Genomic DNA, 26,152 nt, shown 5'->3' with positions numbered 1-26,152 from the left:
TGAGTCAGATTTTGTAGTTACAGCATCTACCGCTAACAAGTGTGGGCATTTCATGTCCTAACAAACGTCCTGTTTCAATAGGAAATTAAATGTGAACTCAGGAAAGAAAAATGCTTGTCAAACCACTTCATGGAGCCTTTATAGGGTGGTCTTGGCTCCTGTGGCTTTTTATCCAACTGTGCAATAACACAAACATCAAAATCCCATGCCAGCTATTAAAGCAGAGCCAACCACAAAGACCTCCGTCAATCCGCCAGTTTTCTCGCACATACCGAGAGCACCAAGCACTAAACCTTTGTACATTACTCCGTATCACTGTGACGAGATCTGTAACATGCAAAGAAATTCGGAAGATCACAGCTACACGAACCTTGTGAAATGGAGACATGGGGGAGTTGCGGAAGATGAAAACGAGTGGGTTCCTCAGTGTTATTCGCCTCGCACCCCTCAGGGAATGCTTTTGTCAAGAACGGAGGCTTGACAGCAGGAGAAACGGTAAACGATTTGACGCTTCCCGCCGGAGACCTTTGATCCACAATTTCTTTGTAACTAAAGAGGTCTAAGCATGCGAAATAACTCACGGAGGTCATTTTCTTGTAAAAGGGAACTTAAAAACAGAGTGGACAAGCCTTTGAATATTTGCACCATGCAGTTTGGAGAAGTATCGAGTTCATTTGTGACCGAATAATACATGGATTAATTTTTTTAAGAATCTTTTGGATGACTCAGGCCTCTCTAATGTACTTTGTGGTTTTCGGCACTCAAGCTGCTTTTTTCTCATGTTCATCTCACTGTCTGCCTGCTGTCCTCTCTGTCTGAATAGCTATCGGTTTTATTTATTCATTATGGACCTGTAAACACTCTTAATAACCAAAAGCATCTTTTGTTTTCATAGTTCGCAATCAATCTACCCCACCTGGATGAATAATCTCTTCAGAATCTATTCACTCTTGTTTTCTCAGACCTAATCAATGGGTTTTGGCCTTGCGGACCCTGCTGCAGGCAGACTATGACCCTGCTGTTGCAAATGCATTATGGGAATGTTCCCTGTTGTGTCCTTCTATGCTCTGACCGTACATGGTAAAATTCAATGTATGAACAACTCATATCTTGTATTCTCCCTCCGTTTCTTTGTTCTTCCTTCTTAATCAAGTTGTCTACTTTGGTTGTCTACTGTTTCCCTGCTAAACAAAACAAGACAAAACAGTGATGATTGTTAGAGAATCGTTTATACAGGACGTAAAGGGGTCTATCTAGATCAGCAACGGGCAAAACCAGCTATTATCTGAAGATGGTTCTATTCAGAATTTCCAACAGGGTTCTGTGAAAGAAATGGAAAATAATAGGTTGTTTATGGCAAAGACCTCTGTCTTAGTCTCTTTCTTATTTACTGTCTTTTTGCACTTGCAACGTGAGTCACATCCTCATTGGTCTACAAGAGACTCAGCCCTGTGTACATTACAGAAACGCAGCAGTGTTTTCCGATAAAGGATGACCCCTGTGGGTTGAGTGGGAGGGGAGTGTTTGGATGTGTGTGAGAGTTTTGGGGGTGGATTAAGAACCCGCTACTCGCAGGTCAATTACCCTATTAGCTCCCTGTCGGCATGCCCAGTTACCATAACAACACACTCTTACATCAGTACGTCTGATTCCAGGCAAGCCGTTTCTGAGAGTTCTAGTACACTTGTTGGATCTTGTATCGCTTTCACTTATTGACGGAATTATTGACAAATTCTACTAGATCTGTTCATTTCCATCCTCTGAATGCTCACAACACTAAAACAGTTATGTGTGTGGAAGTCTTGCTGATGACAGCAAAATACTTTGAAAGAGCACTTCTGTACGTAACACTAGCTAGGCAGTTGTCTAACAACCTACTTCAGAGCATCTTAGCCTTTACAAGAACCTGTATCTACAGTCATTCCAGCGTGATGTGACATTCACATCATTAAGCATGAGGGCAAGTTTTGTGGAAACTCTTGGGGAATGAATTGAGTTGGGGAAAATCTTGGGGTTTAGACCCTGGTCCTGGGCTACATTTTATTCGACCATAAGTGCCCTGCAAAGGGGTTTTCACAGGGTAATCCGCCATCTTAAGTGAGATTCACATCTGGAGGGTGTACATGTTCAAAACATGTTCGACATCTTTGTACTTTATTGACCCCTAAAAGGTTCAAAATAGTACCTTAAGGGTATGTCTTAAAACTAAGTACTAATATGTAACTTTTAGAGATAGATATGACACAATTGTCTTTTTAAAGGGTTAGCTCACCCCAAAATTAAAATTGTCATCAATTACTCACCCTCATGTTGTACCAAACCCGTAAGACTTTTGTTCATCTTTAGAACACAAATGAAAATCTTTTTGATGAGAGCTGAAAGCTGTCTGTCCCTCCATTGACAGCTATGCAACTTTGGCGTTTCAAAAAGTTCATAAAAAGATCATAAAACTAATCTGTATGAATTGAGCGGTCTAGTCTAAATTTTCTGAAGAGACTTGATCGCTTTATATGATGAAGAGATTTAATTTAGGCTTTTATTCACATATAAACATTGGTCAGAATACATAAACAGAAGCTCAATGGAACCTGCTTAACGTGCTAGAACAAACCTCTTACAGAAGCTTAAACGTGCTGCGTAACAGAGAATGAACGTCATTGGATCCTGCGGAAGCTAAAACTTGCTGCGTAACACGAGAATGAACCTCATTGGTTTTTGCCGAAGCTCAAACGTGCTGCGTAACACAAGAATGAACCTCATTGGTTCTTGCCGAAGCTCAAACGTGCTGCATAACACAAGAATGATCCTCATTGGTTCTTGCGGAAGCTCAATTTTGCTGCGTAACACGAGAATGAACGTCATTGGTTCTTGCTGAAGCTCAAACGTGCTGCGTAACACGAGAATGAACCTCATTGGTTCTTGCTAAAGCTCAAACGTGCTGCGTAACACAAGAATGAACCTCATTGGTTCTTGCCGAAGCTCAAACGTGCTGCGTAACACGAGAATGAACCTCATTGGTTCTTGCCGAAGCTCAAACGTGCTGCGTAACACGAGAATGAACGACATTGGTTCTTGCCGAAGCTCAAACGTGCTGCGTAACACAAGAATGAACCTCATTGGTTCTTGCCGAAGCTCAAACGTGCTGCGTAACACGAGAATGAACCTCATTGGTTCTTGCCGAAGCTCAAACGTGCTGCGTAACACAAGAATGAACCTCATTGGTTCTTGCCGAAGCTCAAACGTGCTGCGTAACACGAGAATGAACCTCATTGGTTCTTGCTGAAGCTCAAACGTGCTGCGTAACACGAGAATGAACCTCATTGGTTCTTGCCGAAGCTCAAACGTGCTGCGTAACACAAGAATGAACCTCATTGGTTCTTGCGGAAACTCAAACGTGCTGCGTAACACGAGAATGAACCTCATAGGTTCTTGCGGAAGCTCAAACGCGCTGCGTAACACGAGAATGAACCTTATTGGTTCTTGCGGAAGCTCAAACGTGCTGCGTAACACGAGAATGAACCTCATTGGTTCTTGCGGAAGCTCAAACGTGCTGCGTAACACACAAGAATGAGTGTCATTGGTTCTTGCGGAAGCTCAAACGTGCTGCGTAACACAAGAATGAACCTCATTGGTTGTTGCGGAAGCTCAAACGTGCTGCGTAACACGAGAACGAACCTCATTGGTTCTTGCTGAAGCTCAAACGTGCTGCGTAACACACAAGAATGAGTGTCATTGGTTCTTGCGGAAGCTCAAACGTGCTGCGTAACACAAGAATGAACCTCATTGGTTCTTGCCGAAGCTCAAACGTGCTGCGTAACACAAGAATGAACCTCATTGGTTCTTGCCGAAGCTCAAACGTGCTGCGTAACACGAGAATGAACCTCATTGGTTCTTGCCGAACCTCAAACGTGCTGCATAACACGAGAATGAACCTCATTGGTTCTTGCCGAAGCTCAAACGTGCTGCGTAACACAAGAATGAACCTCATTGGTTCTTGCCGAAGCTCAAACGTGCTGCGTAACACGAGAATGAACCTCATTGGTTCTTGCTGAAGCTCAAACGTGCTGCGTAACACGAGAATGAACCTCATTGGTTCTTGCCGAAGCTCAAACGTACTGCGTAACACAAGAATGAACCTCATTGGTTCTTGCGGAAACTCAAACGTGCTGCGTAACACGAGAATGAACCTCATTGGTTCTTGCGGAAACTCAAACGTGCTGCGTAACACGAGAATGAACCTCATTGGTTCTTGCTGAAGCTCAAACGTGCTGCGTAACACATGAGAATGAACCTCATTGGTTCTTGCTGAAGCTCAAACGTGCTGCGTAACACGAGAATGAACCTCATTGGTTCTTGCTGAAGCTCAAACGTGCTGCGTAACACGAGAATGAACCTCATTGGTTCTTGCTGAAGCTCAAACGTGCTGCGTAACACGAGAATGAACCTCATTGGTTCTTGCACGTCAAGCTAACATGCTTGAGATTCTGTTTACCGAAACTGATGTTTGAGTTGATGAATGTTAATATGTGAATAAACAACATGACATCATGACTTTGCGTAAACATACACGCCACTTTCAATTCAAGTGGCGTGTTATCTATACGCATTTTGAGCTATCCGCGTGTATGTCCACGCCGAAATCTTTTGCGTGTATGTCTACGCCATTAAATGTCTGAGTGATTCCGCGTGTATGTGTACGCCATTAAATGTCCGAGCGAAACGAAGCAAAATCTATATCTACATCTGTGGAGCGATATTTCTTTTCCTAGGATTGTAGGAGAAGACTCATAAATGGTATTAACCCCAGTGACGGGTAGGTTTAGGGACGGGGTTGGGGTAGGTCATATATTTATATATACATAATACAGTAATATAACGTTAAGTCAAAGGCGTTGATAAACACGCTGAAAAGCGATTATGCGTGTTGATAGCACGCCAAAAATGAAAATACGAATTGGCGTGTCATACATACGCCATTTCATGAGATCAGTCTGGAATAAAAGCCTAATTCAATCTGTTCATCATATAAAGCAAACGCAAAATTTTGGATTAAACTGCTCAATTAATATGGATTAGTTTTATGATCTCTTTATGAACTTTCTGATGCGTCAAAGTGTCAGTTGCGTAGCTGTCAATGAAGGGACAGAAAGCTCTCAGCTTTCATCAAAAAGATCTTAATTTGTGAAGATGAACGAAGGTCTTACAGGTTTGGAACGACATGATGGTGAGTAATTAGTGACAGAATTTTCATTTTGGGTGAACTAACCCTTTTAAGGGTACTGTGAAAAGCTCAACTGTTGCACATTTTTTTCTCACAGACTTGTACAGAAAAGGGTTGTGCAAGTTTATTACTCTCCAGCAGGAGACAGTATAAGAAAAAAAAAAAAAACCAGTTGACTGACTGTAACACACGTCCCATCACCGGCTCAACCCCTACTGACCTCACCTGACGCAGGTCTGATGTCATCATGTGTGAAACTAGTGCACATGCCTTCAAGTAGAGAAAGGCCCACAGGACCTTGTTTATTTCACTTATATTCAGAGTTCTGCAGCTCCCTCATGGCCTTCTCTCGTTACTGAAAGTCAACATGTGAGAGCTGAAATATTCATCAGTTGTTTCACTGAGGAAAATGTAAAGTGAGCTGAAACATTATTTGGATTTATTTCCTACAAAGCTCAGTAGGGAAACCCTGCCTCTCTATTTTTTGTCCTTTCCTTTCCTTTTTCTTTTCTTTCTTGCCATCCATCCATCCCCCCATTTTTACAGTCTTTCATTTTTTCCCTTTCCTTTCTGCCAGCCACTCATTCTTTTTTTTGTTTTTTTTTATGTCCTCCCTTTTCTTTCCTTATTCATTCTTCATCCATCCTCTATCTTTCTTGTTCTATATCATCCCTCTTTCCATTTTTTCTCTCCTTTCATTTTTGTTTTTTCTTACTCTGCCTATCCACCCTGTGACCTGTGCTTCTTTTTCTTTCTTTCCTCCAATTCTACATTTTCCTTTCTGTCAGCCTCTTGTTTTCTGTCCTTACTTCCTCATTTTTCTTTCCTTCCATCCATTTTCTAGTTTTTCTTCCTTTCATCCTTCATCCACCCTCTACTTTTTCTTTCCTTCCTACCTGCCCAACTCTTTTTCCTTCCTTTTAATTTTTGTTCATTCCATCATTTTCCTTTAATTTCTTCTTGCATTTTTTTCTATCAGTTTTTCTTAATCTCATTTCATCCATTATTCCATGCTTTCTCCCTTATTTTATTTTCTACTCCATTTGTCTTTTTCTTCCCATGAATGCTTCCATTTTTGTTACTCTTTTCATCCTTCCTTTAATTTTTTCATGCGTTCCTTTATTCGCTCGTTTCTTCATAATTCCTTTTTCATTTTTTACTTTAATTTCCCTTTCATCCATCCTTCAATTAATCCATGCTTCCTTCCTCCCTTCTTTTATTCGGTCCTCTGTTTTGTTTTTCCTTCCTTTCTTCCATAATCTCTTCAATCCTTTCTTCATTTCCCCCTCTTTTCTCCTTTCCTTCCCCTCTCTTTCTTTCATTATTCTTTCCCTACGGGATTCCCTTTCCCTCCCTCTCTTAATGCTCTTGCTCTTCTCGCTCTCTCTACTGAGTAATGGAAGATGTTCACTCATCAGCACTGACGGATCACAATGGTGGGTGGGGCTTAGTGAGAACATGAGCCAATGAAATGGGAGCACAGCAATTTTCATTAGTAATGCAGTCACACCAAACATGATAGTCATGATCTGTTTTTTTTTTGAGTGCATCTCTGAGTAACATTTCGCTTCCTCTCTGTCTTATTTACTCATGTACGCATAATCTCACTCTTTCGAAAAGCAGTGATCACTCAGGCCACTATGACAGTCTGTGGCGTAGTGTGTGTCATGTTCACATTAATACTATTTAAAAAGCTTTTAGAGAAGAGAGGTGAATCAAGCCTGACACTTTTTTCTCCATATACTACTCTCGTTCCTCTGTCCTTCACCCTTTAGTTCATTTTTAATCTTCTTTACCACACGACTCCTTCGCTATATCTTTCGCCCTCATTATTTTCACCATTTCTTTCTTTTACCTTATTTTCTTTTAGCATTTTGACATTTTATTGATAGTGGAAATGGAAAGATGTTCTTCCTCTAGTGTCACTATTACTCTTTTTCATGACTTCAAACTCCCTTGTCCCGTTTTCCCCTCTATCAAGCCTCTATTTTCTTCCTGTGCATTTCTCTCACTCCTTGTATCACTCTTTCATTTCGTCTTCCCCTAAACCATCTCAATTCCCATCATGCCTATGTCCTCTCAGCCTTGATTTCAGGGCCTTTCCATTTTGAATCTGTCCATTTCTTTCTTACCTTTACCGTAATCTGCTTCTTTTCCCATCATCTCCATCTGGTCCTTTCACTCTTTTAGTCCCTCTCTTTCTTTCACTCCATCGTTCTTCTTTAGTTCATGCCTCTGTGTTTAATCAGTCCGTCAGTCGGCCTGCTCTGCAGGGGGAAGCTGAATTATTGATTGAAAAGTCAAGATGAAAAGGAGGTGAAGTAACAGAAGGGGGGAGAGAGAGAAACAGAGGCAGCTGCAAACATCGGGACTGAGAGGAGGAGAATGTGTTTGCGTGTGTGTTAAGATTTTTATCTGTAAATAATATGAGAGTGCAGATAAATGCATGCAGTGTACATATGTGGTGGTCTTGTCAACAACAAGCTGACTGAGGGACTTTACAATATTTTACATTTATATATAAATATGTTGTTGTAATACATAAATTACATATATATAAGTTTGCCCATTTTCTTCGCATATTTCTATGGCCATTTGTTTGTATATTCGAAAATTTAAATATACATTAATTGCCTAAAATATATTTTCACTTTCAAATTAATTGTGAGCGTCATTTGAATGATCCAAAATCTTTTAAAGTATAAAATATAAAAAATGATATAATTGAGCAATATTTATGTTTATTTTGAAAAATAAAAATGTTAAATAAACAGTAAAATATGCATTTTCTTTGCATATTTCTATGGCCATTTGTTTGTATATTCGAAAATTTAAATATACATTAATTGCCTAAAATATATTTTCAATTTCAAATTAATTGTGAGCGTCATTTGAATGATCCAAAATCTTTTAAAGTAAAAAATATAAAATATGATATAATTGAGCAATATTTAGGTTTATTTTGAAAAATAAAAACATTAAATAAACAGTAAAATGTTACTATATATATATATATATATATATATAACCTATATTATACATATTTAAGATATATTTAGAATTTTAATTAGCTGATGCATTTTTTTTATAATGAACAATATAAAAATACAACAAACAATACAGTTTGGTAATGTATTCTAGCATAAGATATGTATAATATGGAGAAGATAATGTACATGAACATCAAGAGGACTGACTGTCTCAGTTCCCTGACGCAACATGTTTCGGCTTGTGCATCTGCCAGTCTTTTTTTTTTTAATTAAATGATACGCCTAATGGAGGAGAGGCAAGAGAGAACCAAAATAGAAACGATCGGCGCTGCTTTGCATAAATATGCACAACGTCCTATAAAAGCAGCCTGGAAGAAGCCCTAATTTGCATGTAATCCATAACCAGATTTTGAATTCGGGAAAGGGATTCGGTTGTCGTTGACACAACAGAAAACCAGCGGATTAGGTAATTAGGAAAGCTCACACGGCTTTCCGCAGAGAGGAGGTGAGGCATTTAGAGGCTGTCCATCAGGCTCATATGATTCCCACCATTGACCTCAGGATAATCGCACTAAGAGCTTCTGTTCCAAAACTCTGAGAATGGCTTAATGTCTTTCCCTTGATTCCCATGGCGAGGCTCAGGTATGGTATGCAAGCTCCTTGAGGAAAACCTAATGAACAAAGACGTATTCACTTCTTTACATTGCCATGAGCATTTCCTGGTTTTAACATGAATGCCAAACTCACGGCATTGGTGGAGCCAGATGTTGACATGTCGAGGTTGTAAAGACAAACAAAGTTAGTTTAAAACAACATGAGAGTTAGTAAATGATGACAGAATTTTAATTATTTGTGGGAGAACTATGCCTGCCCCTAGGCTAAACAACTTCGATATAAAATTCAAAAGCCCAGAGCGGGTCTTAGCCAAGTTATTTTCCAACATCCATACTTGGACTCCAGATCAGAGCTGACCCGTTTAAACTGTGACCCATTTCAATCCATGGGAGAGTTCCTGTCATGTACTAACTGTTTCAAAGCTGAGAGTCAAAACTTAGACCCTTTGATTCAGCAACTCTGTCATATCCTCAAAAAACCTTTTTAATGTTGTATGTACCGTGATTTCAAAACCAATGCCGTTTGGCATCCCATGCGTCATCTAAAATATGAAAATGCACTCTTTAAAGGAACCTTATCATCACCAAATCCAACCAGATACAACCAGAGATGCTTGTCGATAAGGTTTTGCATGAGTGTCTCGTAAATCATAAACTAATACTGCATAATTGCAACATTTATTATACTCATAGGTCTTTAGTTGCTCTTAAAGTCTCATTTGGTCTCAAAAGTGCAGTGGGATCCCTTTCGTGATTAAATTAGACAGCAGTGGATGGTTGGTCCATGTTTTAGCAGCGGTATAATAATGCCACCGCAGCAGTCAGTCGGTAGGCACAGACCATTAAAGGCTGTTTACGAGACCCGGTGAACACACTAAATTAGCGAAGTGTTTGAAAGGCAATAAAGCGGCACTTTCAAAGGGATCCCAATTCCTAAGGAGCTTTCACAATGGTGAAGAAATGACAACGGAAAGCTCCAATAAATGCTTAATTTGAAGTTTTGAGAAGTAATTACGTTTCTCCGCTATCAGTTTGAAATGTGCAAAAAGCTTGAATACAACTTTTAAAAGTGGACTGCAACAGAGAAAAAATGTGAGGGAAAGAACAAAGACTACGAATCCAAAATTCGTTGCAACAAGTTCAGTGAAAATATATGGGCAAGTCAGTGGACAGTAGGATATATATGGAATATATATTATAGGTTTGGAATTAAATAACCACTTAGCCTGATGTTCAGCATCAACATGTTCAAAAATGCATGTACCCTGAGGCTGTGCTGGACTTGGTAACAAGCCTCTGAAGTCCCATGATCTGAGGATCAAGCCACCAATCTGCCACATTCAGCTAAATCGTTTCACCTACCGTTTCATCTACACAAATCAGTCATAAAATGTATTTAGAAGGGGGGAAAAAAATGTAGAAAGCGTGAACCGGAAGCCAAGTCTTCATTATTGTCAGTTTCTGCTTCACAAAGTATTTCTATACTGTAGCCTACACTAATCTATACTTTTTGTATAAAAAAAGTTCAGTTCAAATCAATGTCCTTTTAATGAGTATAATATATGCTTTTGTCTTGAGATCGTAATATGCAACCATTTCATATACATATACATCTTAAAACTGATGCAACACACATGCAATGCTTTGAGTTCTCACTCTCATAGCAACCAATTAAAATACCATTGAAGCTGCATAGAAACTCACTAAATCCACTCTGAAGACCGTAGAGGCCACCAGAAGAAACTACCTACAACATCCTAGCATGTCTTTGCAGAGACACCTTACCCATGATGGCATTCTCTAGCAACCACACAAAACACCCCTGAAACTGCATATTAACTTCGAACCGAACATAGAAATGCTTTAGAAACTACATACAACAAAAAAAGCAAGGCTAGCTTATAGCTTACCCATAATGTTAGCATGCTTTAGCAACCAAACAAAACGCCCCTGAGATTGCATTTGCTAAAACCACCCAACACTTAATTGCATATAGCAAGTACTCTGGAAACGACCCACAACATGCTACAATTGTGGCTAGCTACAGATAGCATTATCATTCATTTTTACTATAGTACTATTTTCTTCTTCTTTTTTTACTTCATACATGAATTAATGTTTACGGATTAACTTAAATCCTCTCAACTTGTTTTAAAATACTCCACACAACCACTGGTGTGCATGATGATTATTTTCGATTACATTTTACAGTATAGCATATTTTATATAATTCTTCAATACATATTGCCTACTTTGAAGCTCGTTTAACAAATATTACAAGTAAAAATTAAACATTTAGAATTAAGTGTAATCGACCAGTCTCTATTGTCCCGTTTCCACCATAACCGCGCTGGATCACGTGCCGGAGCTTGTATCATGTTCAGCGGGGAACTTCTAACTTCAGAGCGTCGCCCTGCGTTTCACTCGTAGCCGAAATATTGCGGTGACTGGCTCCATAACCTGTCCATAAAAAACTGTGAACAGCTCTGAGGACATATTTTAACATCCTAAGTATTTATATTCTGTATATTTTTGAATAAAATCATACAATTGTATGGAAGCATCAGGGGTTTCCATCAAGCGAAAAAGACAGACGTGACACTTTAGGCAACTCACATTGCGCCCCTTTATGTTGCTTTGCACAAAATTAAATGATATTCAGCACAATAACGAATTCATAGATAAAATAAAATGTACACAAACCTGTATTTTACCGAAGACACAAAACACTACACAAAAACTACACAAACACTGAAAAAATTACCCAAAAAATTACCCAAAAGGCTCATAACCAGGACTTGGGTAGAAAAAAAGTGCAACCTGGAAACTACCACAACATGCTAGAATTTAGGCTAACTACGGAAAGCTTAGTCATTTACATGTATAATGTTAACACTAGCAACTTAACAAAACTGTTTAGCAATTTGCTAAATCCACTCTGAACACTTTAACTGCAAAGCAAACAACCTAGAAACTACCCACAACACGTTAGAATTGAGGCTAGCTACAGATAGTTTAGGCACTAGCATGTATAAATTTAGCACGCCACTCAAAACAACCACTGAAACTGCAGAACAATTTACTAGAAACCACACACTAGCATTGTGGATAGTGCAGATAGCTTAGCCTACCCATTAACATGTCTGATGTTAGCATGCTACCTTGCCATTTATTTAAATAATGTTACAGCTAACTTTAGGATTAATTTAAATTGACGCAAACTGTATGTGTTTCTGGAAAACATTCTCTAAAATCATCGTCAGAAGGTTTCTCCAAAGTCTGGGCAGTGACTCTGAGTCTAATCGAATTTAATGCTATGTACCTGCTGTTCAAACGGATGGCATGAAAGGAACATTTCATGCGCACTCAACTCTGCCCTGTGGGTACAGCGTAAAAGAATCAAAATACCAATTGATATAAGATTTCATGTTTTGGTTGTCATGACAAATATCTTGTTACGGTTGAACCAGTCACATTCTAAGGTTAATCTGTTCCGAGGGGCCCCATATGCATTTTCTAGTGAATGACAGAATTATTCATGAAATGATTATATATTTCATTGTCATCATTCAGAGTTAATGGTTTGTGTCAGGCTCAAGATCTGTCAGCTACACCTTATGGAAACAAAGCAATGTATTTACAGATATTGAAACAGTCAGCCCACATTATCATAGGATGAATTGGAAATGTTTGAGTGTGTCCAGTTTTGTTATCAGGTAGGTTTTCTGCTGTTCCTTACTTCTCCGTAATGAGGAATCATATCAAAAGCAATTTTTACTGTAAGACTGGAAGTTGGCTTAAGTATAGAAGAGAAATCAAAAAAGATGTGTATTGAAAAACATTTCTAATGCTATTTGCACTGTGTATATATACGTATATACACACTCACTTGCAACTTTTCTTACACCGGTTTAGATGCTTTTTAATGCAAATATCGAATCAGCCAATCACATGGCAGGAACTCAATGCATTTAGGCATGTAGACATGGTCAAGGCGATCCGCTGAAGTTCAAACTGAGCTTCAGAATGGGGAAGAAGGGTGATTAAAGGTGATTTTTTATCTACTGGGATTTTCACACACAACCATAGGGTTTGCAGAGAATTGCTCGGAATAGAGAAAATATCCAGTGAGCGGCAGTTCTGTGGGTGAAAATGCCTTGTTGATGCCTGATGTCAGAGAAGAATGACCAGACTGGTTGAGCTGATAGAGCTGATAGAAAGGAAACAGTAACTCAAATAACCACTCGTTACAACCGAGGTCTGTAGAAGATCACACCGGGTGCCACTCCTGTCAGATAAAAGCAGGACACTGAGACTACAATTTGCAAGGGCTCACCAAAATTGGACAATAGAAGATTGGAAAAAAAGTTTCCTGGTCTGATGAGTCTATTTCTGCTATGACATTCAGATGGTAAGATAAAAGCATGGATCCATCCTGTCTTTATGAAAGGTTCAGGCTGCTGGTGGTGTAATGGTGTGGGTCATTTTACTCATATGTCCCTGTTGTATGGGAGGATCTACAGTATGTGTGTGGACGAGTGTTTTTGTTCCTCTCGTTCTTCACACTCATCAGAGTGTTACATGGCTGATTATGCAGGCGGGTTGGAGTGGCTTGACGCCTGCACTACAGCGGATGTAAGCACTGAGGATGTCCAATCTTTGACTCTTCTCTCCTGCTTCAGAGACTTTGTTCTGTGTGTATCTCTCTTAGCCTTTGTGTCATGTGCTAACCACATCTCGTACTGTGTGTGCCTTCAGCCCTTGTGCAATACTTAAGACTTGTTTAGCCACACTTCTTGTGGGGAGCTGAATTTGTTAAAAGGTGTAAACTTGTCTGTATTGAATTAAGTTACTGCTTTTAAAGGGACTAACTTTGTAGGGAGTCGGGCACCAATTTATTTTACTATACGATTGTGGCCAAGCAGTGCGGGGCCAAGAGCCGTGGGAACGGAGCGGCCTCAAGTCTCACGGAGGAACTCCGCAAGGATAAAAGGAGGAGTAATGGCAGTGCAAGACGAGAGAGGACGAGGCCTGGACTTTATGTTGTGTTTTTATTATGTTTATATGCGGCATTCGTTCATGAGGGGCTGCTGCTTTACTTCCGTTTTGTTGTTTGTATTTTATGATTAAAGTTATGTTGATCGTTTGCCAGTTCTCGTCCTACTCCTTTTCTTATGAACGAACCTTGCTTGTTGTGGGACAGACATTTTGGTCTGTTCCCCACCAGAAATTCTTTTGATTTTCCCCAAACAAAATGAGTTCTGGTTCAAAATAAATGCTTACTTTTGCTGCATTCCATTGCTTGTGGTGAGTGTTTGTGGGAGCAGGAGAACGGACTCTGAGTGACTCTGTTGGGAGTCACTCTTTAATGTTACATTTTAGCATACTTTGCACACTTTGGGCCTCTTAGTACCAATTGAGAATCGCCACAGCCTACTTGAGTATTGTTGCTGACTATGTCCATCCCTTAAAGGGTTCATATAATGATACATGCACTTTTACAAGTTGATTATACTGAAATGTGTGTTGGCAGTGCCTGTACACAAACATCATATAATGATAAAAATCCATCCAGTGGTTTTGTTTTAATCTCCTTATATGTTTTCCCCTGCCTCAAATCGAGCCGTTCGTTTTTGTGACGTCAATAAAACGGACGCCCCTCCCACGATTGTTGATTGACGGGAGCGTTTCAACACAGACCCGCCCTCGCACATGAGGTAGCTGTCATTCATAGTCTGCGCGGACCGGACCGGCGCGGTCATTGTTGATATGCTGGAGCACTGTCTATGAGCAGAATGGCGTCTAAGCGATTGTGGTGTTCTGTTCTTGGGTGTAATAACGAACACAGTCATTTTAATGTTACTGAATCCGAACTGCTGAAGACGCCGTGGCTGAGTTTTGTTTTCGAAGGGAATATTCCACACGAGCAACGTCAATGCTTTCATGTTTGCGCGAATCATTTCACACACCAGACTGCTTTATAAACGAGGGTCAGTATAAAGCTGGATTTGCTAAGAAGCTTTGCTAAAAAGGATCGGTACCAGATATTCGTGTTCCTGCTGAACCTCCAGAAGAACGGAAGTGAGTGAAACGTTTTATTAAACTTTATATTAATATATAAATCGCTAGCTGCACGCTTCACAATGAATGCGTCTAAGGTTTACACTCAGTCAGGGTACATTACGGCATGTTTATGACGTTCTCAATATAATTCATAATTCCACGTTTATACTGACCAACGCGTTATGGTTATTGTGTTATTGTGTTACAAACGGTGTATGCACAGAACAGAGGGGCGGAGTGAGCGCAGCTCATGATCATTTAAAGGCATATGCACTGAAACGGCGTGCTGAAAACAGAGCTGTTTTTGACCAGGTAAAATAAGTGTTTTCTTACAATACTAATGAGAATTTTTAATTAAAGTATATTACAAACTTTTAATTTAGACCCTAAAGAATCATATTAGCTTGTACAAAAATGGCATTATATGACCCCTTTAATGACCACAGAGTACCCATCTTCTGATGGCTACTTCCAGTAGGATAACACGCCATGTCACAAAGCTCAAATCATCTCAAACTGGTTTCTTGAACATGACAATAAGTTCATTATACTCAAATGGCCTCCACAGTCATCAGATCTCAATCCAATAGAGCACCTTTGGGATGTGTTGGAACGGGAGATTCACATCATGGATGTGCAGCCGACAAATCTGCAGCAACTGCGTAATGCTATCATGTCAATATGGACTAAAATATTTGAGGAATGTTTCCAGCACCTTGTTGAAGAATTAAGGCAGTTCTGAATGCAAAAGGGGCTCCAACCTGGTACTAGCAAGGTGTAAATAATAAAATGGCTGTAATAAAATAATAAAATCTGCCATCTACCAAAGGAAAATGGGCTCAGATACACTAAATAACCTTTAAAGATCAAAGACACGTGTCTTTCTTAAAAGCTGGGTTTAAAAAAAAAAAAAAAAAAAAACACTGGTTGGGTTCGGAAGCATTTAGCCCATCTTAACCCTTCAGGCAACTATTGAGAATGCAATCAATACTATTACAGAGTCTGTTTGTGTGCTTTTCCCCAGGGCTGCAATTTGAAGGATATCGTCCACTCTCCACACTCCCACGTCCAGCCATATCGCAATCAATGCAAGCAAGCTGATGTTCTCGCAACAACCACGCTCTTAATGTTCAAGCTTGCTGGCCATCCAGCTGATGAAAGCAAACCCTGGTGGATGTGAGTAGAAGGTTGCACAGTTCAACAATCAATTAACTGATTCTATTTGAACACTTACATGCTAATGTTTGAAACAAATTGGCTGCAAACCTCCAAGTGCTCTGAAGATAGCATGAGCCTCCGTTGATTACTTGCAGTCTGACTTCCATACAATTTATTCTTCATCTGCTAAGTAGAAGACGCATCTTCTCTTCCCTGTTTTTTAAAAAGGGAAACGTTCAAAGCCTTTGACGCCCTTAGATTCTGCTATCGCAAAGAAGGCCGCTCTCTCTCTCTCTCTTGCTCTCTGAAGGGAATGTGATATTTTTTTTTTTTCTCGTCCTAATTGGTGCACAAAAAATCCACCCACCAGCTGTCAGGGGTCCTTAAGGAGAGCAGAGGCACGAGCCAATTACTGTTGGATCTGGAGTGTTCTGGACGGGGCCAGTCTGTCACCACCGGCTCCTTCCAGCCGAACTAGGAGCCGAGCACCACACGGCTTCCACTGACAGGAGGTCAGATGCAGTCAAATGGCCACGCACGCTACTATAACAGTGCTGATAAATGTGGACAGCCCCATGATAAAGGCTTCAAGGAGTAAAAAGGAGGGAGCTATAAAGGCAAAATGAAAAGGCGGTACTTCTATTGAAGATGGGAGATAACCATATTTAAAGAACCTCCACCGAAGGACGTTCATTAATAAGCAGTGAGCATATTGTGAAACATAAGGCAATGGCTCTGTTCCAAAATTTAGTGAGCTGCCTATGTAGGCGGCACTTCAAGACATCATAGGCACACTTCAAACTGTTCCAGAAGATAAGGTGCCTTATAAGATGCCTCATTATGTGGATTCTACAGTTATATTTTAAATATAATAACAATAATAATGTGGCATATATTCACAAGCACGGACAAACACACACATTCCTAAAGGCCCCTGAACAGCAACACTCCACAAATAAATCTGAAATGCATCACTGAAAATATTTCTATAATATGTACAAAATATGTATATACAAATGTACACTCACCGGCCACTTTATTAGGTACACCTGTCCAACTGCTCGTTAACACTTAATTTCTAAGCAGCCAATCACATGGCGGCAACTCAGTGCATTTAGGCATGTAGACATGGTCAAGACAATCTCCTGCAGTTCAAACCGAGCATCAGTATGGGGAAGAAAGGTGATTTGAGTGACTTTGAACATGGCATGATTGTTGGTGCCAGAAGGGCTGGTCTGAGTATTTCAGAAACTGCTAATCTACTGGGATTTTCACGCACAACCATCTCTAGGGTTTACAGAGAATGGTCCGAAAAAGAAAAAACATCCAGTGAGCGGCAGTTCTGTGGGCGGAAATGCCTTGTTGATGCCAGAGGTCAGAGGAGAATGGCCAGACTGGTTTGAGCTGATAGAAGGGCAACAGTGACTGAAATAACCACTCGTTACAACCGAGGTATGCAGCAAAGCATTTGTGAAGCCACAACACGCACAACCTTGAGGTGGATGGGCTACAACAGCAGAAGACCCCACCGGGTACCAGTCATCTCCACTACAAATAGGAAAAAGAGGCTACAATTTGCAAGAGCTCACCAAAATTGAACAGTTGAAGACTGGAAAAATGTTGCCTGGTCTGATGAGTCTCGATTTCTGTTGAGACATTCAGATGTTAGAGTCAGAATTTGGCGTAAACAGAATGAGAACATGGAACCATCATGCCTTGTTACCACTGTGCAGGCTGGTGGTGGTGGTGTAATGGTGTGGGGGATGTTTTCCTGGCACACTTTAGGCCCCTTAGTGCCAATTGGGCATCGTTTAAATGCCACGGCCTACCTGAGCATTGTTTCTGACCATGTCCATCCCTTTATGGCCACCATGTACCCATCCTCTGATGGCTACTTCCACCATGTCACAAAGCTCTAATCATTTCAAATTGGTTTCTTGAACATGACAATGAGTTCACTGTACTAAAATGGCCTCCACAGTCACCAGATCTCAACCCAATAGAGCATCTTTGGGATGTGGTGGAACGGGAGATTCGCATCATGGATGTGCAGCCGACAAATCTGCGGCAACTGTGTGATGCCATCATGTCAATATGGACCAAACTCCCTGAGGAATGCTTCCAGCACCTTGTTGAATCTATGCCACGAAGAATTGAGGCAGTTCTGAAGGCAAAAGGGGGTCCAACCCGTTACTAGCATGGGGTACCTAATAAAGTGGCCGGTGAGTGTATATTAGTATTATACAACCAAAACATAGAAACATTAATTCATGGTATGGTTATACAATTTTTTTTTTTTAGTGGTGGTGGTTTGCTATTAGTCGATCTCATGTGAGTGACAGGTTGCCCTGCCCTCACGCCAGTAAACGATTTATGAATAATAATAAATAAATAAATAAAAATACTGCAATATTCCATAAAAAAAAAAGAAAAAAAAAAGAAATGTCCATTTTGATTTCAGGGTGATTTTAATATATTGCCACTACTAAAAAACAGTTTGAAAACAAGCAAATTTGTCATTACAGTAGAAGTATCTTAACCTTTGAATATTGTCTTGTACAATGTTTGAGAATCACTGTGGTAGAGTATTGCACCGTTGAAAGTCTAATGCATAAATTTGAACGCTGAGATGAAATTACAAATGCTGAAACACGTCTAGTGCTCTGGAGCCTGTGAGTGATGAATGCAAGACAAGAAAAAGATAGCGAAATGTATGACAGACATTTCAGAGAAGGACAGGAAGTGGATATCCAAATGGAGAGCACAAAATCATGTTCATCTCTCAGCGCTGACAGCATTACATTAACCCCAAACACAGAGTCCAAGGGCCAATGCATGTCGGAGAGAGAGAGAACTCGAGGAAATGAGACAAATGACAAGGAAGACATTGTAAAAAGAGCGAGTCAGTATTAGCAACACGGCTAGTTTGAATAAAAAAGCAGAAAGAGAAGCAGTTAGGCATTTTGGTTGCAGTAAAACATTTTTAAAACCACACCAAATGTGATGTGTGTACTTCCATTCGCATGAGGAAATGGCTCAATGTACCGCAGAAAAAAAATCAATTCCATAACAGCTGATGGTGGAATAAAAAGGTGAACGTACTGCAGGTGTGTACACTTTCTACCCAAAACTCCTAAATGGGCCCATCTGTTGAGAAACTGTGCTGTTATGCAGGGCTAAAAATAGCCGGCTGTCTCCATGGCAAGCTAAAGGTTGAGCGGATGCCGGACAGACAGGTAAGGACGCACGACTCGAGGTGATACACACATCACAGGGAATATGTGAATGCAGATTTCCATTTGTAGTCGTTGCTCAGCAAAATAAATGTGCAAAGCCACAAACATTTTTGCTGCTTCTAGCACATGTAGGAGACAATGGAAGCCAATGTTGAATTTAAGATAACCACGGGTGTTTTTAATTTGAGCAAACGTCTCTACGAAAACACCTGCATTAGCATTTTCCCAACTAGCACAACCACATGTGCTGCTGGTTTTTGCGCAAGTCTTGCAAATTTAAAAACGTTCCTATGCACATAGGCAGGTATGGTATGCTATTTTAAGGCAGTTAATGAATGGGTTTTCTTTTCCTTTTCATTTTACAGATTGAAACGGTTACTATGATGAGTGGTTTAAGGTTCAGAGAGGGATATTACGCTAACAGATAATAGCTGTACCAACCCATTTTCAATGACCTTTGTGTGCCAAGCAAACAATCTTCTCTCTTCGCCACCAAACAACTGTCACGTTTCCCTGAAAAAATGCGGTTGCACCTTTCAGAATTACTTATCCCATTTGTCTTCATTATGTATTTTATTAGAAATTGTTTTCCCAAAGTAGTCTGGCCTGGAGAGCTGCCCACCATCTTGAAATTGGACTCGTTTTGGCTCTGAAAACAGCAGAAATATAATTAATTTTTGAAGCTACACATCAGTGTCCTCAGACATTAAAGCAATGGTCCTTTGAAAAGATGAACTACACTCTGACACTGACAAAAACTTTATGGATCAAATTTGGATAAAACTTCTTTAGTGCACATTCACAAAGGGTAAACATTAGTCAAAGTTATGAACTAGCAATTAGCACATGGGATGCAAGTTCAAGTCTAGTTTGTGAAATTTAAATCCTGTTTTTCTCCATTAATCTGAGGTCCTGATTTTACACATTCCTGGGTCAACATATTTTGTTGATCCAGGAACAAAATTCCTGTCTGAAAATTTAGTCCCTACCCCTAAACCTATAACCCCACCCATAAGTTATCCGTAAAATCAGAGGGAAATGATAGGTGAATAACACTGATGTGTAAGTGCAACTGACATATAGGCAGTAAGAGCTGTGGGTGTAAACCTCTTTCCCCTGGCCCCAAGAGGTGCGCTAGCGACTGACCCTGGAGGTTGTGGTCTTTAGTGTCCTTGTTAGCGAGCCCGTCTCCCACGCCGGAGACCATGGTTCTTCCCTCAACTTGTCCCTCAAATCTGATTGGTTGAATGGAATGTTGATCCAGGAACATGTTGTACTTGGCTAAATCAGGTTCCGCCCCCCCCAAAAAAACATCAGACACATTCCTAGAGATGTTAACCTAAAGAATGAATCAGCATGAACTAAGGACTCAAAAAAAGACAAGAATTAAGTTTCTGCTAAAAAGTTACATGCTTAAATACAAAAATTAGGACTCTAGGTGGCACTAGAGAGTTAGCGATACTGACCCCTAAATTGGCACTAAAAATATTGAGACCCGAATCAATTACTGTGCCCAATATTGGACTTGTTTTGGCTCTGACAACAGCAGAAATTGAATCAATGTCCATTAAAAAGATAATACTTTCCAAAACTGACAAAATCATAATTTTATGGATGTCTAATCTAAAACTTACTGACAACGCAGTAAAAGAATTGTGGATCAAACTTCTTTAGTGCCTATTAACAAAAGGTAAACATAAGTCAAAGCTATGAACTAGCGGTTAGAAGTCTAAATCAATGGGTGCTCCAATCCAAAGGTGCTTCAACACAGTGTCCTGAGAAATTGTTAAAATACATGCAAAAATGTACGATCTAAACCTAATCCTATATCCAAGGATTCCAAACCCCTTACCCAACACCTAAAAACTAACATTGTAACAGGAAAAAAAAAAAAACTATACGTTTCCATACATTCTAAGTTGTACAACATTGTGTGGATTTGCCATCTTGTACACATTATTATGAGTGTATTGGACGGCCTGGACTGGTGTATGGACATGTATTGGACGGCATGGTCCATTGAAAAGATTAACTACACTTGAAACTGACTAAATCTGAACTTTACGGCTGTCTAATCTAAGGGGCCGCTCATTTACACGACAACAGCATTTTGGGGGCCTAAAAACACAAACTTTTCAAACCGATACTGTTATTGTCTCTGTAAACTGCAAAAACTTGAATTTGTAAAAAAACGGTGAAGTCATGTGCATGCATATTACGTGTTTAGTCTATAAGCGCATAGTTTTTCTTTACAATGTGACATCGCCAACTACTGGCCTGGTATGAATAATACAGCGTTTTGAATGGGGATCGTTTTGATAACTTTGTCGTCTATATGCGAATAACGCAAAGGAAAAACTTTTCCATTTTTAGTGCTTCATTGTCATGTAAACGTACCCCTAAACTTATTGACGACGCAGTACAGAAGTGAGATCAAACTGCTTTAGTGCATGCAACATGCAAGTTCAAGCTTGTGCCAGTTTTCAGTCCCATTCCCACTCTTTTCTTCATTACTTTTTGAGGTCAAAAACATTCACTAGTGTTGTTAACCTAAAATAAACATAACATGGCATAAGAAACCCATTTTACTTTAGGACTTATTTCTTATTCAGGAACACAGTCAAGTTACTAACCTTTTCAGGCCGCACACATTGTCACACTGGTTGAATTTAACATTAGCTGGCTGCCGGGCACTGGTAGTGGAACAGGAGAATGAAGGAGGTGTAAACATCTGTGTGTGTCTGAAGAAGTGCGAAGTCTGCATCTCTCGACGACACTCATGAATGCTTTATTTACCGCAATATGATTTCACTTTGAGTTTAATGACCACCGATGCAGCATGGTCTCTCTTTCCATCCCCCTATAAAGCCGTTTAATGGTGGAGAGGGGAAAGAGATTCCAATGTGACGGTTTTTCTCATCTCATCATTAAATCTAACAGCTCTCGCCGCACTTGCTAGCTTTCAAAAGGCACTCTGTAAAAGTCCATCACTTCTAAATCAGTTAGCCGAGTGTGTTTTGTTTACAAAGACCACGTGTTATTCGCAATAGCTATTCATTTTGATTCTCTTTGGATTCGGTACATTAACAATTTCCCACAGTCAGCACTTAGCTTTGGGGAAATTATGGTCGTGCCAGAAAATACCTTGAAATAAGCTCAACCAAACCGATGAGCAGAAGACGACTCTTTAAAAGAGAATGAACAATGATAGATCAGCAAATGACAGTGCACGAGGAGAGACTAGGAGAGAGAGAAAATATAATTATAGCTGCAAGACATTACATGACAAGCACATCAGTGGAATATTACTTAATGCCTTTTTTAAGCATAAAGGCTAGAATTAGACACATTATTGCTTATAACTTTTGACCAGTAGGTGGTTTTGGCTTTAACTTTGCATAATTCACATTTGATACTATCAAACAGCTCTACAAATCTACAAACTTACATGGTGAAGACTATTGAAAAAATAGTGTAAACACATCAAACAAAAATGTTTTAACAACGTCTTTTTAATTTTCTGGCAGATGGCACTATGCCAAACTGCTCCTTTATGCATCGTGGACATTATATGCAGGTAGTTTCATATCAATATGTTGAATCATTGTGAAGATACAACCTCACTTCCTGATTAGCACTGTCGCAATCAAATCTGTTCACACATTACACGCGAATGGTTTGATTTTATTGAGAAGCTTTTATTACACCTTGACCACCATGCTCTCAAAATGATCTAACCTAAATTTTGTGAAGATCTGATTACGAGTTCGAAAAAGCATATTTTCTGGGAAATTCAAAATTCAAATATGTACAATACAAACCTAAACCTAATCCTAAATCCAAATGCCTTACCCAATGCCTAAACCTAACCATGAATGTAACAGGAAAAAACCTATAAAAACTTTCATATCATTCAAGTTACAAGCTTAAACATACATGAACATTTGCACACTAGATGGCGCTAAAGAGTTAGAACTGTAGGTCACCAAGTTGGTACTAGCAATATTGAGACCCAAATGAATCAGTGTGCCAAATTTAAAAAAAAATTAGCAGGAGGCTTCCACAGACTCATAGCCAGAAGTTGACGAATGTTAAGAAAACCGAACTGAACAATAGATGGCTACACACCTTCGCTGCTTAGTCTCTAATTAAACAGCACTTACTGGAGACAAAAGCAAAGGGAGGTAGAAGGGTAATATGAATGTGGAAGTCATGTGACAGCCATGGCAAGGACCGATACGCAGCACAAACCCTGAGAAATTAAATAAGCAAGTGTTTTCCCTCTGGAGGGTAATTAAGGTTTGCACAATGTTGACTCTTAACAGCCTGTGGCAAAGGGGGGGAAAAAAGAAAACTGTTCCATAAGCAACACAAGAGTAAAACTAATGCTTATATTTATATTAATACTACAAGTACTTTAAAATGAATTATTAAATATTTAGTGTTCGAAGAAGATAAATCAAATCTGGGCTGTAGGAACAATCTGAAAAGGCAAGAATATAGCCTATATTATTTAGTTTTTTTGAACGGGCACCAGTGGCAGGCCTGGCTCATTTGGTACCCTATACGAGATAATACATAAAGGTATATATACACTCACCTAAAGGATTATTAGGAACACCTGTTCAATTTCTCATTAATGCAATTATCTAATCAACCAATCACATGGCAGTTGCTTCAATGCATTTAGGGGTGTGGTCCTGGTCAAGACAATCTACTGAACTCCAAACTGAATGTCAGAATGGGAAAGAAAGGTGATTTAAGCAATTTTGAGCGTGGCATGGTTGTTGGTGCCAGGCGGGCCAGTCTGAGTATTTCACAATCTGCTCAGTTACTGGGATTTTCACGCACAACCATTTCTAGGGTTTACAAAGAATGGTGTGAAAAGGGTAAAACATCCAGTATGCGGCAGTCCTGTGGGCGAAAATGCCTTGTTGATGCTAGAGGTCAGAGGAGAATGGGCCGACTGATTCAAGCTGATAGAAGAGCAACTTTGACTGAAATAACCACTCGTTACAACCGAGGTATGCAGCAAAGCATTTGTGAAGCCACAACACGCACAACCTTGAGGCGGATGGGCTACAACAGCAGAAGACCCCACCGGGTACCACTCATCTCCACTACAAATAGGAAAAAGAGGCTACAATTTGCAAGAGCTCACCAAAATTTGTACAGTTGAAGACTGGAAAAATGTTGCCTGGTCTGATGAGTCTCGATTTCTGTTGAGACATTCAGATGGTAGAGTCAGAATTTGGCGTAAACAGAATGAGAACATGGATCCATCATACCTTGTTACCACTGTGCAGGCTGCTGGTGGTGGTGTAATGGTGTGGGGGATGTTTTCTTGGCACACTTTAGGCCCCTTAGTGCCAATTGGGCATCGTTTAAATGCCACAGCCTACCTGAGCATTGTTTCTGACCATGTCCATCCCTTTATGACCACCATGTACCCATCCTCTGATGGCTACTTCCAGCAGGATAATGCACCATGTCACAAAGCTCGAATCATTTCAAATTGGTTTCTTGAACATGACAATGAGTTCACTGTACTAAAATGGCCCCCACAGTCACCAGATCTCAACCCAATAGAGCATCTTTGGGATGTGGTGGAACGGGAGCTTCGTGCCCTGGATGTGCATCCCACAAATCACCATCAACTGCAAGATGCTATCCTATCAATATGGGCCAACATTTCTAAAGAATGCTTTCAGCACCTTGTTGAATCAATGCCACGTAGAATTAAGGCAGTTCTGAAGGCGAAAGGGGGTCAAACACAGTATTAGTATGGTGTTCCTAATAATCGTTTAGGTGAGTGTGTGTATATATATATATATATGTGGGCCGGTGTGTGGGTGTTAGTGACAGCACCGGACACAGAAATTTAATTATTTGAGGGGTCGTTTATTCCAGACTGCACTTGGAACAGCGCAGCGTTAACTATGCATATCTTAGAAGGTTTAGACAGAAAAGCTTGTTACATTGGATGAAATAAATCAATATGGTTTCTTTATCAAACTGAGTCTTTCTGGTCTTTTCTATTCTCAGTCATCATATTCACAAATCAATACAGGAATCTAACATAGACAACGATAGTGTATTCTGAAAAACACATACACAGAGTATTACAAGATTTGTCAATACAGAATACCAAATAAAGCTGCTCATGTTACATAATACATGCATGAAAATAAATGTAGAAGTCACATTTCCAAGTAACGTTAATACATTTCAAATATTATAACAAATAACATTCACTCTCAATCACAGGGAATTAACATTTTCATACTCATATTGAAAATAATCAAATGACAAACTTACTGTTCATCACCACTCCCTATAGCATGTACACACTTTCACAGTGAATGATGAACTCAATCCTCCTTCTGCAAATAGCAATAGACACAATGCAACACATTTCTTTAACATTTTGGAGCACATAAGAACAATTTTAACAATCTATGGATTGCCAAACACACACACATATGTATAAGCAATAAACACTTTTTTAGTATTAATTAGTCCACAACACTCACTCTGTTACTTCACACTCGGCCTGGAAACACTCAAGAAGTCTTCAGAGTACTCCTCTCCCCTCTTTAATCAACCAAAATGATCACCAATCACTTAATATCCAAATCATATCATCCACAACAAGATAATCTCAATGATAAAGTGACATTAGTGATGGTTAAACACTTACGCTTCGAGATCTAGTGCCGATAGGATTTCTCCACGAAGATATGAGTCTCGACAGCAGTTAAAAGTTCTCTCAGCACAACACACAAACCTCACGACACACTAAGAGACTTCCAAGTCACTATTTGTGCACCATATTTCTCATTATCTTAACAACAACACAGTTTAATGGCC

General features: G+C 39.8%; 1 protein-coding gene across 1 annotated transcript in view; it reads left to right on the top strand.

Annotated features, from left to right (window-relative positions):
• The first annotated feature begins 1,903 nt into the window (after positions 1 to 1,903).
• The window catches only part of rrp36 (ribosomal RNA processing 36), a 305,769-nt gene continuing 281,520 nt past the window's right edge, over positions 1,904 to 26,152 (top strand). Inside the window, exon 1 of the mRNA XM_056256613.1 lies at positions 1,904 to 1,908. The gene's annotated coding sequence lies outside the window, so the exon portion shown is untranslated. The remainder of the gene's footprint in view (positions 1,909 to 26,152) is intronic.

The sequence above is a fragment of the Rhinichthys klamathensis genome, unplaced genomic scaffold, assembly GCF_029890125.1.
Source record: "Rhinichthys klamathensis goyatoka isolate OS25496 unplaced genomic scaffold, OSU_Roscu_1.1 h1tg000127l_1, whole genome shotgun sequence".
Taxonomy (NCBI): Eukaryota; Metazoa; Chordata; class Actinopteri; order Cypriniformes; family Leuciscidae; genus Rhinichthys; species Rhinichthys klamathensis.
This window is presented reverse-complemented; position numbering and strand designations above follow the sequence as displayed.